Genomic DNA, 16,687 nt, shown 5'->3' on the forward strand with positions numbered 1-16,687 from the left:
TATGCTGGCTTCATCAGGAATAGTGGTGGATTAAGGCATAAGTTAACTAAGCTACATCTTAGGGCCTCACACTATGAGAGGCCTCTAAAAAAGAGGAAATTGACTCCATTTCAAATTTTATCAAAATCGGTTGATAAATAAAGGAGATATGGGGAAAAGAAGATTATTTCTAAATGTAGGCATTTTAATTCAAATATGACAAAAATATAACCATCTGGCTATACAAATACCCTTACCCTACCCTTACCCTTCACTAATTGTTCATTATTGACAGGTGGAAGCAGCGCTGAGAAAAAAAACAATAATTGCACTTGTAAAATTAGTATTTCTACGAGTAAGTCTGTTAGCAGTCTCCTACAGCAGCGTTTTGTTGGCCAGCTGGTACTGGTAAAATTCTGACTGTGCCTTCATAACTTATTTAAATAAATAAATAAACAATCTCATTGCCGATAAAATTGGGAAAAATGTGAGGTTGGAGACAGCAGTGCCATGAAACCATCCTGCCAAGCTCATACTCGTATGTTAGTGTGTTCTTTCTTCTTTTGATCTGCACATGTGTACAATTGTGTATTTTAGTGCGTACACTGCTTTCTACTTCATGTGCTATCCATGCTTCACATGGTTGAGGTTGAAGGTGATCATCTTATGGACTTGGGTCAAGTGGATCTTGAGGAGGATAAATTTATGTTGTCTTCCCTCTGTCAGTTTCGAGAACCTTCATGGTAAATATCAGAGAGTGCTGATGAAAGGATAAATAGAGGGTTTTCAGAGAAGTGAAGAAAGATATACATATACAGTAAATCCCCACTTAACATCCTCTCACTTAATGTTGTTTCGATCTTATGTCCCTGCTCAATTACAGAACATGCTCCATTTAAAGTTGTGCAATGCTTCGCTATAACATCGTTTGGCTGCCTGCTTTGTCCACAGTTGGAAGCCCCCCATCAGCTCCCCTACGCCCCCCCCCCCACAGTGCCTCCCGCCCGCCGGCAGACCTGACGGATCAGCACCTTCCCCCTCCTTCCCCCACCTTCTGCTTGCGGCAATCTGCTGGCTTGCAGTTTTCAGGAGGAAGTGGGGAGGAGTGAGGACTGGGCACACAGGCTCCCCCTCCCTCCCCTGCCTCCCAAACGCCACAAACCAGCTGATTGCCACGGGCAGGAGGCAGGGGAAGGAGGGGGGAGGTGCGCCGCTTCCTCGCTCCTCCCCCTTCCCTCCTGCCTCCTGAATGCCACAAGCCAGCTGATTGCTGCGGGCAGGAGGCGGGGGGGAGGGAGGGCGGAGGAGCAAGGACAAGGTGTGCGGAGTAAAGGGGGGATACTTCGGGGAAGGGGTGGAGTGGTGGGCCAAGGGTTGAGCCCCCCACCACTGGTGCTTGCAGAGTAGGGGAATCTGCCGCTGCTGCTGCTGCGCAAGGTGCTTCACCTCGCCTACAGCACCTTCAGCCTCCTTGCCTGCCTCATTGTCTCCAGTGCCAGTGGGCTGTGCCTGTGTGGGGTAAGGCAGGGGCACCTCCCAACTATAGTACTGTACTGAACTATATGGCAAAAAAAAATTCCCTTGAACCTACCCCCACATTTATATTCATTCTTGTTGGGAAATTGGATTCACTTAACATGGTTTCACTTAAAGTCGCATTTTTCAGGAACATAACTACAACGTTAAATGAGGAGTTATTGTATATCCAACTATTCTGAGTACTTGGTGAGCAAGTTTGTCATAAACATACAGCTAAGGGTATCATAAAATCCCTCCTTACCTGTAAAGGGTTAAGAAACTCAGGTAACCTGGTTGGCACCTGACCAAAAGGATCAACAAGGGAAGAAGATACTTTCAAATCTGTGGGGGAACATTTTTGCTTTGTTCTCTTTGTTGGTTCTCTCTGGGTCAGCGAGGAATCAGGACAGGGAAAATACATCTCCCAAAGCCCTACTTGAACTAAGCATCTAGATTACAAAAATTGTAAGTAAAGCAAGGAAATGTGTTAATCTATTGTTTTAGTTTGTGAATTTTCCCTGTGCTAGAGGGAGGTTTATCCCTGTTTTTTTGTAACTTTTAAGTTTTGCCTAGAGGGAAATCCTCTGTGTTTTGAATCTGATTGTCCTGTAAAATTACCTTCCATCCTGATTTAACAGAGGTGCTTCTTTTACTTTTTTTTTCTTTATAATAAAGTTCTGTTTTTTAAGAATCTGATTGGGTTTTTAGTGTCCTACAAACCCAGGGGTCTGGTTTGTGCTCACCTTGTTTATTTTTCAAGCCTCCACAGGAAATTCGGATGTAGGCCTGGGGGGATATTTTGTGGGACTAGGAACTCCAAGTGGTCCTTTCCCTGATTCTTTGTCTAAATCACTTGGCGGTGGCAGCATACCTCTCTCGCCCACCAGATTTGAAAGTATCTTTTGTCCCCATTGGTTCCTGTGGTCAGGTGCCAACCAGGTTACTTGAGCTTCTTAACCCCTTCCAGGTAAGGAGGAATTTAGGCTACCCCTATGGTTATGACAGGGTTGTACTCCACACAAACCAGAGCTGTCCCACACTCTCCAGTTCACTGTCTAATGTCCTTACCCCCTCCAGCCTCAGAGATGGCCCCAGCCATGCTTGCTAGGCTGGTGCTTGCAGCCTACAATGCCTGTGCTGGAGGAGTTGCCCGATGGCTGGCTAATGAGTTTTTACAGCACTTGTACATTTCTGCATTAGGCTATGGGGGGGCCATAGTAGGATAATCCCTCCCAATGTCAGGGGAACAACCCTACCGGAAAGATTAATCATAGAAATGGGAGAATTTCTTACCTTATATGAAGTATTCTGAGCTGCAGAGGCAGGTTTGTCAGAACTGCTGGAGATGGAAGACCCTGGCAGAACAAATGTTTCTTATAAGTCCTAATCACATGAAACAGTAGAATTTGAGACTCTGGCAATGTGTGTCAGAATTATGGATCATAACTTGGATTATCTCTAAAGATACATAAAACCCTTGTTTTGAAGATTTTCTTGATATTCCATGAAAAATCTTAGTTACTAGAGCAGAAGGCAAAAAGCCTATTTGCCAAGGTTCTTAGTCCAGAAAACTGATAGTGGCTCTCTTCCAATATCCAATTATCCTTGACAGTCACTGACAAAGTTGCTGATTCCCTGTAGGGGAATATAATTAGCCTGAAGGGCATTGTTTACTTTTTGAAATGCAGATTGTGTTTTGATGTGGTAGGCACAGAGCCTATCTGAGGTAAGAGAGGGCGTCTGTGATTATGCTGCGTGAACCAGGGATACTGATTAGATTTCCCCCTCCAAAATCTAATCCAGGCCCTCTGCAGAAACCCAAAGAGAATGCTTGTCAATCCAAGAATTTCTGTATAATCATTTGTGTGTGACTACTCTAAAGTATTCTCTGCTTAAGAACCTCAGGGGTGTACCTGGTTCCATCAATTAATTCTAGTAACCCTTACATTTCATGGCTAGGGCCAGCGGCTTTTGACTCTCTCATCCCAATTCTGAAATGTTTGCTGTGGCTAAAATGGAAGATGGGGGAGGGCTGAGGGAACGAAATGCTAGAGGATTCATCAAAATCGGCTTAGGACTGAGTGGCTAGTGGTACTGTAGAGGATCAATGTTTTCTGTTTTCTGCTCTGGATCTGTTGAGCTAATGTAAGCCTCTAACACACAGAATGCCCTGAGGGAATGTGAGATAGAAGGAAGTTGCTGATTAAGCTGGCTAATAGCCTGAGGGAACAGTGCCCTGCCTACTGAGTAAACTGACATTTCTGAGTGGGGGTTGTAGCAGAAATGTTAACAATGACACTTTAAAAGGATAATCTTGTATTAAGCAGTAAAAATAAATAATTCTGTTAGCTCTAAAATGATTTAAAATACGGAAACAAATATTTTAGAAGGTAAAACAAATCATAGCAATTAGGTGTCTCTTGGCTTGCCTGGGTGGTTGATCCTGCTCTGATTGAGATCTCAATGAATGGGAGAACTCCAGCTGACAGCAGAATTCCCTCTCATCCCTGCACACATTTGTTGCTTTGTTCAGTGCTGGCACATATATTACTCTCCCTGAGCACTTATACAGCACTTGTTCATAGATCTCAAAACACTTTACGAGGGTGGGAGAACATAATTTTTCCATTATAGAGATGGGGAAAATGAAGCACACAGAGGTTAAATGACTTGTCCAACTTGCATACCATGTGGAAGCACAGGCATTCAACCCCCTGGCTCTGCCCCAGGCCCTGCCCCCACACCATCCCTTCCCCCCTAGGCCCCACCCCCAGCCTGCCTCTTCCCACCCTGCTCAACCTCTTTTCCCTAGGCCCCGCCCCTGCTCCAACCCCAACCCGTCTTTTCCCACCTCTGCCCCACCTCTTCCCACCCAGTTCTGCTCCCTCCGCCAAGTGTGCCACGTCCTCACTCCTCCCCCACACCCTCCCAGCCTCCTGCATGCTGCAAAACAGCTGTTAGCGGTGGGTGGGAAGTGTGCGGAAGGAGGAGGAGGCGCTGATCCATGGGGCCCACTGGTGGGTGGGAGGTGCTTGGGGGGGATAGAGAGAAGCTGATAGGGGAGCTGCCAGTGGGTGCTCAGCACTCATCATTTTTTTCCCATGGGTGCTCCAGCCCCAGCATTGGCGCCTATGTGTGGAAGAACAAAGAATAGATCCAGGACTCCTGACTTTCCTACTCTAATCACAGGACCATGCTGCCCCCCCAGCTAAGAGAAAAAGTCGATATTGCATAGGTTCACTTATTTTTTCATGCTACCAGGACCCCATTGTGCTAGGTGCTGTACAAAGACAGAACAAAAAGACAGTCCCTGCCCCAAAGAACTTTCAATTTGTGTAAGACAAGAGCTGACAGATGGTGGAGCACAAGGAAATGATGAGAATATTGGTTACCATGATATGCAGTAGTATCTGTATACCAGCAGCCTAACCTTTGTCAAGTTTTTTTTAGGCATCATGGAAAAGAGGAGTTTTGACCAGGGATTTGAAAGATAATGAAGTAGCTTTGTGTACATTTAGGGAGAATGCCCCTGTCACACTGAGCCAGCGCGGGTTAAGCAACTAGCAGGCTGATAGAACTAAAAGCAACCTTTTAAGGACATATTAGAAAAATATTGAACTGGTAAACAGAGCCATTTTTTAAAGATAGTTAGCAAATCCATGTTAAATAGACTACAGTTCTTGAAATGTAAGACAGTATTGTTAGACAATCAGAAGTAGATACTAATTGTATTTGTCTGTTGTGACAGGGTAGGGCCAGATGGCTACAGGAGAGTAATAGAAGGCAGATGTATTAGCCCCAGGTTAAGTAGGTCCCTTTTCCCTGGATAAGGTAACAGGGAAGGTTCCAGAACAAGCAGGAACTTTCTGGAGACAATTGAGACAGACAGGCTGATTAGAACACCTGCAGCCAATCAAGAAGCTGCTAGAATCAATTAAGGCAGGCTAATCAGGGCACCTGGGTTTAAAAAGGAGCTCACTTCAGTCTGTGGTGCTCGTGTAAGGAGCTGGGGGCAAGAGGCACTAGGAGCTGAGAGTGAGAACGCATACTGTTGGAGGACTGAGGAGTACAAGCATTATCAGACACCAGGAGGAAGGTCCTATGGTGAGGATAAGAAGGTGTTGGGAGGAGACCATGGGGAAGTAGCCCAGGGAGTTGTAGCTGTCGCATAGCTGTTCCAGGAGGCACTCTAGACAGCTGCATTCCACAGGGCTCTGGGCTGGAACCCGGAGTAGAGGGCGGGCCCGGGTTCCCCCCAAACCTCCCAACTCTTGGTCAGACACAGGAGGAGTTGACCTGGATTGTGGGTTCAGAAAAACGGCCAAGATGAGGGCTGCCATGAAGCTCCAAGGCGAGCAAATCCGCCAATAAGCACAAGACCCACCAAGGTAGAGGAGGAACTTTGTCACAACTGGTAGAAAGGCCAAGGACGGTGAGGGAGCTGACCCGAACAGTTAAGGAAGAAGCACCCCAGGTTAAACTAGAAGCACCAAGCCTTAGAGCTCGGGTGACTGGGCTACCAGGAGAGCCCAGGTGGAAAAAGAGAGGGGCTGAAGGCCCACCAGAAGCCACAAAGAGTCGGAGCACTGAGGGGGAAGAGGATCGTGATGTTAGACTGCCCAAACCAAGAGACCAGGGAACGCCTAGGGCTCCATACAGATGTTACACCTGCGGGGAGTGGGGACACATAGCTGCACGGTGTCCCAATGCCGAGGAGCCTATGCAATGTAACCTGGGGAACTGGGCAGACTCATGCTCCCTAATCCACCTTGTGGCGGTCTCACTTACCCCTCATATGTACACCAGACCAGTGAAGCTAAATGGGGTAGAGACCACAGCACTGGTTGATTCAGGGAGTGCTATCACGCTTATCTCAGGGAACCTTGTGAAGCGTAGTCAGCTGCTGTGGGCCAAGCGCACGGGGATAACATGCATCCATGGGACAGTTGGTTATTACTCCCATCATCCCAGTAAAAATCGAGATTCAGGGGAACACTACTGAGGTAGCAGCAGGTGTAGTCCCTAAACTCCCATACCCGGTGCTAATAGGGAGGAACTTCCCAGGGTTTGAAGATTTACTCCCGATAGGGGAATTGGAGAAAGGGGGAAGCCCTGAAAGCAGTGAGGCATCCACAGTTGACTGTCAACCCCCAACCTTCTCTGAAATATCCCCAGATTTGTTCTCCACTCCCAGACAGCGTAGAAAGACAAAAAGGGAAAAAAGGCCTTGGGAACCCAAATACTGGCCCAAAGCCAGAGGGTCGCTCTCGTAGGTAGGTGGACCCGAGCAGCTGAAAAGGAGGCCACCCAGGAGGGAGAAGCACCAAGTCTGACCCACACCCTAATGCCTCTGAACCAGTAGAGGCAACAGAGACTGGCTCCCTAGATCTCGGGCAGATTAGCCCCAGGAGAGGAAATTTTGGACGGGACCAGGCTGAAGACCCAAGGTAGGACAACAATAGGAAGGAGGTGACCGAAATAGATGAGGTCCCCGTGGAAGGGAAAACCCAGGGACCAGGACCCTACTTCATAATGAAGAAGAATCTCTTATACCAGGTTGCACCAGTACAGGGGGAGAAGGTACAGCAGATCCTAGTACCTCAAAAACACCAGAATGCTGTATTAAGTCTGGCCCATAGTCATCTTTTTGGGAGGCTTCTGGGGGTAGAGAAGACCCTGGCACGGGTCCTGCGATGATTCTTCTGGTCTGGAGTACATGAAGAAGTGCGGAGGTACTGTGCGTCCTTCCCGGAGTGTCAGCTGCACAATCCCCATCCCCACTTGAGGGCACCTTTAGTACCTCTTCCCATCATAGAGGTCCCCTTCGAGCAAATTGCCCTGGACCTAGTGGGGGGACCCCTGGAGAAGACAGCCTGGGGCCACCAATATATACTTGTTCTGGATTATGCTACTCGCTACCCAGAAGCCATCCCCCTGCGGAACACGGCCCCTAAAATGATAGCTAAAGAGTTAGTGGGGATCTTTGCCTGAGTGGGCCTATCAAAGGAGATATTAACAGACCAAGGTACGCCATTTATGTCGAAGCTAATGAAGGACCTCTGTACGCTGCTCCATATACATACCCTGAGAACTTCAGTTTTTCATCCGCAGACCGATGCACTGGTAGAAAGGTTTAACTGAACTCTCAAGGCAATGATAAGGAAAGTGGTAAGTCAGGACGGGAAGGATTGGGACACCCTACTACCCTACCTTATGTTTGCAGTCCAGGAGGTACCTCAGGCCTCAACTGGGTTTTCCCCTTTGAATTATTATACGGACACCACCCCCGTGGCATACTAGATATCGCAAAAGAAATCTGGGAAGAGAAACCCAATGAGGGGAGAAATATAATTGACCATGTGTTGCAGATGCAAGAACAGATAAGCCCGGGTCACCCCTATTGTATGGGAACATTTGGAAAAGGAGCAGGAGGCCCAGCGAACCCATTACAATCGCCAGGCAAAAGTCCGACAGTTCCAACCCAGGGATTGGGTGATGGTGTTGGTACCCATGACAGAAAGCAAGCTTTTGGCCCAATGGCAGGGGCCCTATGAGGTGGCTGAACCCGTGGGGGAAGTAATCTACAAGGTGTGGCAGCCAGGATGCCGGAAACAAGAACAAATTTATCATATTAACCTCTTAAAGCCTTGGCACCAATGAGAGGCATGTGTAGTGGCCCAAGAGACCCCGATCCAGGGAAATAACATGCAGGAGCAAATCAGGATATCCACTGATCTGACACCAAACCAGAAGAAGGAGGTAACTGAGAGGATCAACCGATACCAGGACGTATCAACCAAACCAGGTTGGACCACCGAAGCATATCACCACATTATCACGGACCCTGGGGCAAAGATAACTTTAAGGCCCTATAGGGTCCCAGTGGCAAAAAGGGAGGAGATCAAGGCAGAGGTAAAAAGGACATTGGAGCTGGGAGTCATCGAAGAGTCCCACAGTCAGTGGTCTGATTGTGTTGGTGCCCAAACCCGATGGCAACACGAAATTTTGTAATGACTTTCGCCGGCTGAATGAGATATCCAAATTCAATGCATACCCCATACCTTGTATCGATGAGTTAGTTGGCTGCCTGAGCAATGCCCGATTTTTGACCACCCTTGATTTAACAAAGGGATACTGGCAGATTCCCCTTGCCAAAGATGTGAAAGAAAAGACGGCATTCTCTACCTCAGAGGGTCTGTTTCAATATACTGTTCTTCCTTTTGGACTGCATGGGGCACCTGCCACCTTCCAGTGTCTTATGGACAAGCTCCTATGGCCCCATACCAGTTATGCAGCAGCATACCTGGATGATGTGATTATTCACACCCCAACTGGAAAACCCACTTAGGAAAGGTGGAAGCGGTTCTGGACACGCTAAGACGGGCTGGCCTCACAGCCAACCTAGCCAAGTGTCCTATAGGGCTAGCCGAGGCTAAACACCTTGGCTACATTGTAGGAAGGGGCAAGGTCAAGCCCCAACTAAACAAACTACAGGCTATCCAAAATTGGCCCTGGCCAAATCGGAAAAAGCAAGTCCGGGCATTCCTGGGTATGGTGGGGTACTACCGACAATTTATTCCCCATTTTGCTACCAGAGCAAGTCCCCTGATAGACCTGATAAAAGCCCTGATAAAGGGTCCAGACATGATGAAGTGGACAGAAGCTGCAGAGAAAGCATTCATGAATCTACGGACAGCCCTCTGCAGTAACCCTGTGCTTATAGCCCCAGACTTCAACAAAGAATTCATTTTACAAACAGATGCATCTGAAGTAGGATTGGGAGCTGTCCTATCGCAGATGGTCGGAGATGAAGAACACCCAATCCTCTACCTCAGCAGGAAACTCCTCCCGAGAGAGCAGAAGTATGCCGTGGTTGAAAGAGAGTGCCTAGCTGTGAAATGGGCCATGGAAACACTACATTATTACCTTCTGGGACGACGATTTACCCTAGTCACCGACGATGCACCCCTCCAGTGGATGCAGCGAAATAAAGAGAAGAACGCAAGGGTGACCAGATGGTTCCAATCCCTACAACCTTTCCAATTCACCATACAACACCGGGCTGGAAGCCACCATGGCAATGCAGATGGCTTGTCATGAGTACACGGCCACATGTCCCAAGCTGCCCAACCCCGTAGTGTTGAGCAGAAGGGGGGATATGTGACAGGGTCGGGCCAGATGGCTACAGGAGAGTAATAGAAGGCAGATATATTAGCCCCAGGCTAAGTAGGTCCCTTTTTCCTGGGTAAGATAACAGGGAAGGTTCCAGAACAAGCAGGAACTTTCTGGAGACAATTGAGACAGACAGGCTGATTAGAACACCTGCAGCCAATCAAGAAGCTGCTAGAATCAATTAAGGCAGGCTAATCAGGGCACCTGGGTTTAAAAAGGAGCTCACTTCAGTTTGTGGTGCACGTGTAAGGAGCTGGGGGCAAGAGGCGCTAGGAGCTGAGAGTGAGAACGTATACTGTTGGAGGACTGAGGAGTACAAGCATTATCAGACACCAGGAGGAAGGTCCTATGGTGAGGATAAGAAGGTGTTGGGAGGAGACCATGGGGAAATAGCCCAGGGAGCTGTAGCTGTCACACAGCTGTTCCAGGAGGCACTCTAGACAGCTGCATTCCACAGTGCCCTGGGCTGGAACCCGGAGTAGAGGGTGGGCCCAGGTTTCCCCCCAAATCCTCTCAACTCCTGGTCAGACACAGGAGGAGTCGACCTAGACTGTGGGTTCAGAAAAACGGCCATGCTGAGGGCTGCCGTGAAGCTCCAAGGCGAGCAAATCTGCCAATAAGCACAAGACCCACCAAGGTAGAGGAGGAACTTTGTCACACTGTGTTTACCTATATCTTGTTAGAAGTTTAACAATGTAATCTAATTAGCTTGTAGATGCTAAACTTCTGTTCCTGTCTGTAATTTTTCATCACTATAGTCTATTGATTCAAAGATATAAAAGGGATATTAATGTTTGGATGAAACTTGTTATGTAATAAAATCATTATGTTTATTTCTCTTTGAAGTTTGTAGTAAACTATCTAGAAACCGTTTGAGTGGTTAATTGCCTTATAGTTTATCAGTGTACCTAGTTATCGGTGTATGCCTAGGAAATAGAGATTTATTTAAAAGCAACAATGTGCATTACCTATTCTTCATCCAAGGAATGTCTGCTGTGATAATTTGCTAACAAGAGGCTAATCAGTTGAGCTTTGGCTATAAAGGGACTTTGGGGACTGATCCTTACTATCTCAGATCTGCTTAAACTTTGTCATGGGAAGTTCAAACTGCAGGATTGAGGTCTCCAGGTCTTCTCTGGATTAGCCCTGCAATTTCTCATGGAAGAATTTGAACAAACTCTGCACGTGGACTGCTTATTGGACTATAACCTATTGAACTGATTCTGAAAGGACTTTCACAAATTAGCAGTTTCATCATCTCTGCTATTGAAACTGACCTAAGAACTTTACTCATTCTGTATGTATCATCTTTAACCATAGTAACTCTTTTCTTTTTTAATAAATTTTAGATTAAATTCATGAGAATTGGTTGTAAGTGTGTATTTGGGTAAGATCTGAAATATTCATTGACCTGGTGGTAATGCGTCCGGTCTCTTGGGATTGGTAGAAGCTTATATATGGCGAATAAGGTTTTAAATAACCCTCACTATATAGACTTGGCTGTCTGGGTAGGAGCCAAAGGCTGGATTGCTTAAAGAGAATTGTATTTTGGCTTCTTGGTAATTAGTAAGGTAGTTTTGTTTTGCTGAAGCTGTTTTGTTACTGTCTTGGTGAATCTAATTATAAGAATAAACCACCAGATTTGGGGATCGTGTGCCCTACTCTTTGCAGTTTGCCTGACTGAGCATTCTCAGTACAGCCCCTCCAGCGACCATCATCACAGCCTCCCATGCACATAGGGTAGCATGGGAGAAAGCACAAAGGTATTTGTTTTAAAATTCAGCAAGTGGGCAGTGGAGGCTGACATCATGAGGTGATCAAAGGCTAGCATTGAGAGCTCCATTGCAAATGAGATGATAGGTAGTGATAAATGAAATTGAAGTGAAGTAGGACCCACTGTCTGGAGTGACTCACAAGCTAGAATATCAACCTCAGGGCAGACTGTTAAGAAACAGGGCACAAACCCCAAATTGGTTGTGAGTTCTGTAATTAGAGTTCACCAACCAAGTAACAAGTGGTGGAAAGGGAGATAATAGTGAAGGGCAGTGTCCTGATGTAGGCTCTCATAGCAGGGTGCAACTCCAGTTATCATTTTGGAAGCTGTTTGAAGGGGTGGAGTGAACAGGGTACTTAGATGGTCTGGGAAGATGCAAGGAACGTGTGTGGGAGGAGTTTGGAGAGAGCATGGCAAGCAGTTCTGTATCGGCTGCAGGATGAAGGGTGCACAGATTCTGCCTGCAGTGCAATTAGGGACTTCAACATCTCCGTTTGCTTCCCCATCACTTTTATCATCCGCTCCTGACCCATTAAAATTCAGCAAGCTGAGATGGCAGCTGCTGCCAGGAAGCTCCCTCCATCCTGAGCCCTGTCATGTGTCCCCCCCTGCTCTATAGAAAATGGGGTAACGGGTTGGAGGAGTAGGCGGGAGGGGGACACCCTTACTTTATCTCCCCTTCCCTCCAGCCCACACAGCAAGCAGGAGGCTCCAGGGAGCAGCTCCAAGGCAGAGGGCAAGAGCAGCACGTGGCAGTGGGGGGAGGGACAGCTGTATTGCTGGCAATTGATAGCTTGATGGGCGGCTGCCACACAGGGAACTTAGGGGGAAGGGGAGCTGTTAAGGGGGCTACCGGTTAGGATGACCAGACGGCAAGTGTGAAAAATTGGGACAGGGAGTGGGGTAATTGGCGCCTATATAAGACAAAGCCCCAAATATCTGGACTGTCCCTATAAAAAGGGGACATCTGGTCACCCTACTGCCAGTACACCCTGGTTCCAAGTCCCCACCAGCTAGCTGCAACGGGCTGCTCTTCCTGCAAGCGGTGGACAAAGCAGACAGCTGCGAAATGACATTATAAGGGAGCATAGCACAGCTTTAAACGAGCATGTTCCCTAATTGATCAGCAACATAACAACAAAACAACATTAACCGGGACGACTTTAAGTGAGGAGTTACTCATAGACTTTAAGGTAAGAAGGGACTATTATGATAGTCTAGTCTGACCTCCTGCACAACAAAGGCCACAGAATCTCACCCACCCACTCCTGTAACAAACCCCTGACCTATGTCTGGGCTATTCAAGTCCTCAACTCATGGTTTAAAGACTTCAAAGGAGAATCCTCCAGCAAGTGACCCGTGTCCCTCGCTGCAGAGGAAGGCGAGAAATCCCCAGTGCCTCTGCCAATCTGCCCTGGAGGAAAATTCCTTCCCAACCCTAAATAGGGCGATCAGCTAAACCCTGAGCAGGTGGGAAAGACTCACCAACCAGACCCCCAGGAAAGAATTCTCTGTAGTAACTCAGATTCATTAAAAATTCTTGCTAATGGGCTTGCAATTTCACGTGCCAATTCCTTTAATATTCTTGGATGAAGATTATCTTGGCCCCCCAATTTAGTCCCATTAAGCTGTTCAAGTTTGGCTTCTACCTCGGATGTGGAATATCTACCTCCATATCCTTATTCCCATTTGTCACCCTACCATTATCCCTAAGCTCCTCATTAAAGACTGAGGCAAAGTATTTGTTTAGATATTGAGCCATGCCTAAATTATCCTTAACTTCCACTCCATCCTCACTTCTTTCTTTGTTTTCTTCCTATTTATATGGTTATCGAACCTTTTACTATTGGTTTTATTTCCCTTTGCAAGGTCCAACTCTACATGGCTTTTGGCTTTTCTCACTTTATCCCTACATGTTCTAACCTCGATAAGGTAGCTTTCCTTGCTGATCCCTCCCATCTTCCACTCCTTGTAGGCTTTCTGCTTTTTCTTAATCACCTCTCTGAGATGCTTGGTCTACAACTCCTGCCTATGAGTTTTTTCCCCTTTCTTGGGATGCAGGCTTCTGATAGTTTCTGCAACCTTGACTTGAAGTAATTCCAGGCCTCCTCCGCCTTTAGATCCACAAGTTCTTCAGTCCAATCCACTTCCCTAACTAATTTCCTTAATTTTTTAAAATTAGCCCTTTTGAAATCAAAAACCCTAGCCACAGATCTATTTTTGTTTATCCTTCCATTTAGTTTGAATTGAATTAGCTCATGATCGCTCGAACCAAGGTAGTACCCTACAACCATTTCTTCTATGAGGTCCTCACTGCTCACCAAAACCAAATCTAAAATGGCATCCCCTCTTGTTGGTTCAGCAACTACTTGATGAAGGAATCCATCAGCTATCGCATCTAGGAAAATCTGAGCCTTATTATTATTACTAACATTTGTCCTCCAGTCTATATCTAGGAAGTTAAAGTCTCCCATGATCACACATTTCCCATTAGTATTTATTTCATTGAAAACATTAAAGAGGTCTCTATCCTTTTCCAAATCAGATCCCGGCAGTCTATAGCACACCCCAAGCACTATCTCAGGGAAGGCTCTAGTAGCTTTCTTCTCCAATGTGATTTTTGCCCAGACAGACTCTGTCTTATCCCTTCCATCACTTCTTATTTCTTTACAGTCTACCTCATCATTGATATCAGGGCCAGCTCTAGGCACCAGCAAAACAAGCAGGTGCTTGGGGCGGCATATTTCTAGGGGCCCCTAAAATGTGCCCCCGCCGCCCCAGCTTGCCTCTGCTCCACCTCCGCCTGCTCCCCTGAGCGCAGCACCGCCGCTCCGCTTCTCCCCGCTTTCTCCCTCCCAGGCTTGCCATGTGCAAAACAGCTGTTTCGCGCAGCAAGCCTGGGAGGGAGGGAGGAGAAGCCGAGCGGTGGCGTGCTTGGGGGAGGCGGCGGTGGTGGAGCGAAGGCGAGCTGGGGTGGGGACCAGTTCCTCTACCCCCCCGTTACTTCCTGAGCTCCCCCCCACCCTTGCTCACCTCCACTCCACCTGCTCCCCTGAACTTGCTGCCTCTCCCTTACCTGAGAAGGAGGAGGGAGAAGTGGAGTGGCAGCATGTTCCGGGGAGCAGGTGGAGTGGAGGTGAGCTAGGGCAGAGGGTTGCTGGGGGGGGAGCAGCAGGAAGCAATGGGGGGAGGATGTGGCACGCCCGGGGGAGGAGGTGGGGCCGGGGATTTGGGGAAGGGGTTGGTAAGGGGTGGAGTTGGGGTGGAGCCAGGGGCGGGAGGGTACGAAAAAAAGGGGGGGGGCCAAAATTTTTTTTGCTTGGGGCGGCAAAAATCCTAGAGCCGGCCCTGATTGATATACAATGCTACTCCACCACCTTTGCCTTTATTTCTGTCTTTCCTAAACAGCACATACCCTTCAATACCTGTACTCCAGTCGTGACTACTATTCCATCATGTTTCTGTTATCTCTATAATATCTGGTTTCATTTCCTGCACCAATAGCTCTAATTCCTCCATTTTGTTACCGAGGCGCCTCGCATTAGTGTACAAACATCTTAATTTTTGCTGTTTGGCTTCTCTCACATTCTTTACCTGATTAGGCACAGACATTCTACCGCCAGTATCACCTATTATTGTACTAGCAATGAACCCTTTAAGAATTTACCTTTTTATATACGTTAACAAACAAGTGATGTCAGTACCAATTATTGGACCTTAGCTAAGGCCAGATGAATGAGTTTCTTATATAGCCAATTATTTACTTTACCTGCTACCCAATTAAACTGTGTTTTATTTCTATGGCTTTAGCCCAAACCTTAAATAAAATAACATGGTATTTTGAACGGTCACTACAAGTTGAACATAACAACTCTTTTTTCTCATGATTTCATTCTTTCTGGTTCCATGCTTTGGGCCTATTGCTCATGTGAATATCCCATCTCAATTTAAAACCATAGTTCACCCAAATCTAATGTGTGTCAGAGCATGTCAATCAGAGTGAAACCAGAGGTGAGGAAAGTGAATACCTTACTCTAGAGCCTGGGGCATGGAGATTCTTTTGGCTTCCCTACACATCAACTATCTCCCCCATGCCACCCACACAGCTGCTCAGCCCACTGGGAGTATAGGGTAAGTGGGAACAAGGGTTTGTGGAAAGGACTGAGATATGAATGGGGACATGTACAGGGGAACCTTGGTCTAGAGATAGGGCAGTGCTTAATTTGTAATGAAAGAGGTGCCAGGGGTCAAGCATTTTTTTTACATTCATAACCATGCAGCAAGCCCAGAGGTACCATGGCTATGAACTGCCAAACTTAGAGGTACTAGGGCTCAGCCCTGGGAAGCCCTGGCACAAATTAAGCACTGGGATGATGCACCCACAGACCTACAGAGGTTGACACAGTGCGAGAGCAGATACTGAATGACCAGCTGCTGTCCCACAATGCGTCACAATAACTGCTTTTGTAATATGGCAACTGCTTCGCGACTTGACAAGTTATCAGACTTCAGAAGTTGTCAATTATTTGACTGAAGATGAAGAAACTAAACAAATTAAATGATCAAAAGATATTACAAAATGTTACTTTATTCTTTCTACTTGAGTTCCTACCTGTTATTTCCGCTTCTGCAAAAGCTGTATGAACCTCATTTGTTTCAGTAATTCCCTTCCCCACCCAGCATATAACGTTCTGTCCATCCTAAATCAATGAGATATTTGTTCTGTTTATGAAGATCCTGTAGTGAAGCTTGAGTATTGGGTAATACTTCAGAGTGAGACACATCAAAGCTGCAGGATTCTTCACCCTGGGATGCTCATTCAGTCCCATCAGAAGGGTTGCCTAGAGATTCAAGGACAGGCCTCAGAGCCAGGACTATCATCCACATTACAGGGTCAAAGACAAACCAAACCCCTACGTGCTAGGTACATACTGGTAGCTGGGGGAGTCTGAAAACTTGTTTCCTTGGATGGTAAGTACCTGTTTCCATGATTGATTCATCATCACAAGCCTGGTCCGAGCCAGCACCGAAAAACCACAAGGGTGGGGCTAGGAACTGCCCAACATCTAGAGGAAGGGTGGGACAAAAATTCATAAAGAAGGAAGGCAGCCCCCAGCGGCCCTTTCCATGCTTATGTCCCTACTGTTATATCCGTCCTCACACCAGGGGCCCTGCTCACATTTGGGGCAGCGAGGAGGAGAGCACAGGAAATCAGACCAATGAGCCCTGTAGGTTGGGAAGCAC

General features: G+C 47.0%; 1 long non-coding RNA gene across 2 annotated transcripts; it reads right to left on the reverse strand.

Annotated features, from left to right (window-relative positions):
• Window positions 1–281: 281 nt before the first annotated feature.
• LOC119851956 lies at window positions 282–16,663 on the reverse strand. 2 transcript variants are annotated; one of them, XR_005291474.2, is made up of 4 exons: window positions 16,423–16,663; window positions 16,056–16,284; window positions 2,791–2,852; window positions 282–739 (listed from the first exon to the last, which is right to left on the reverse strand). It is a non-coding gene; the product is annotated as an uncharacterized LOC119851956 (long non-coding RNA). The 2 variants fall into 2 exon arrangements; XR_005291473.2 differs by lacking the exon at window positions 16,056–16,284.
• Window positions 16,664–16,687: the final 24 nt, after the last annotated feature.

This window comes from Dermochelys coriacea, chromosome 2 (genome assembly GCF_009764565.3).
Source record: "Dermochelys coriacea isolate rDerCor1 chromosome 2, rDerCor1.pri.v4, whole genome shotgun sequence".
Classification (NCBI taxonomy): Eukaryota; Metazoa; Chordata; order Testudines; family Dermochelyidae; genus Dermochelys; species Dermochelys coriacea.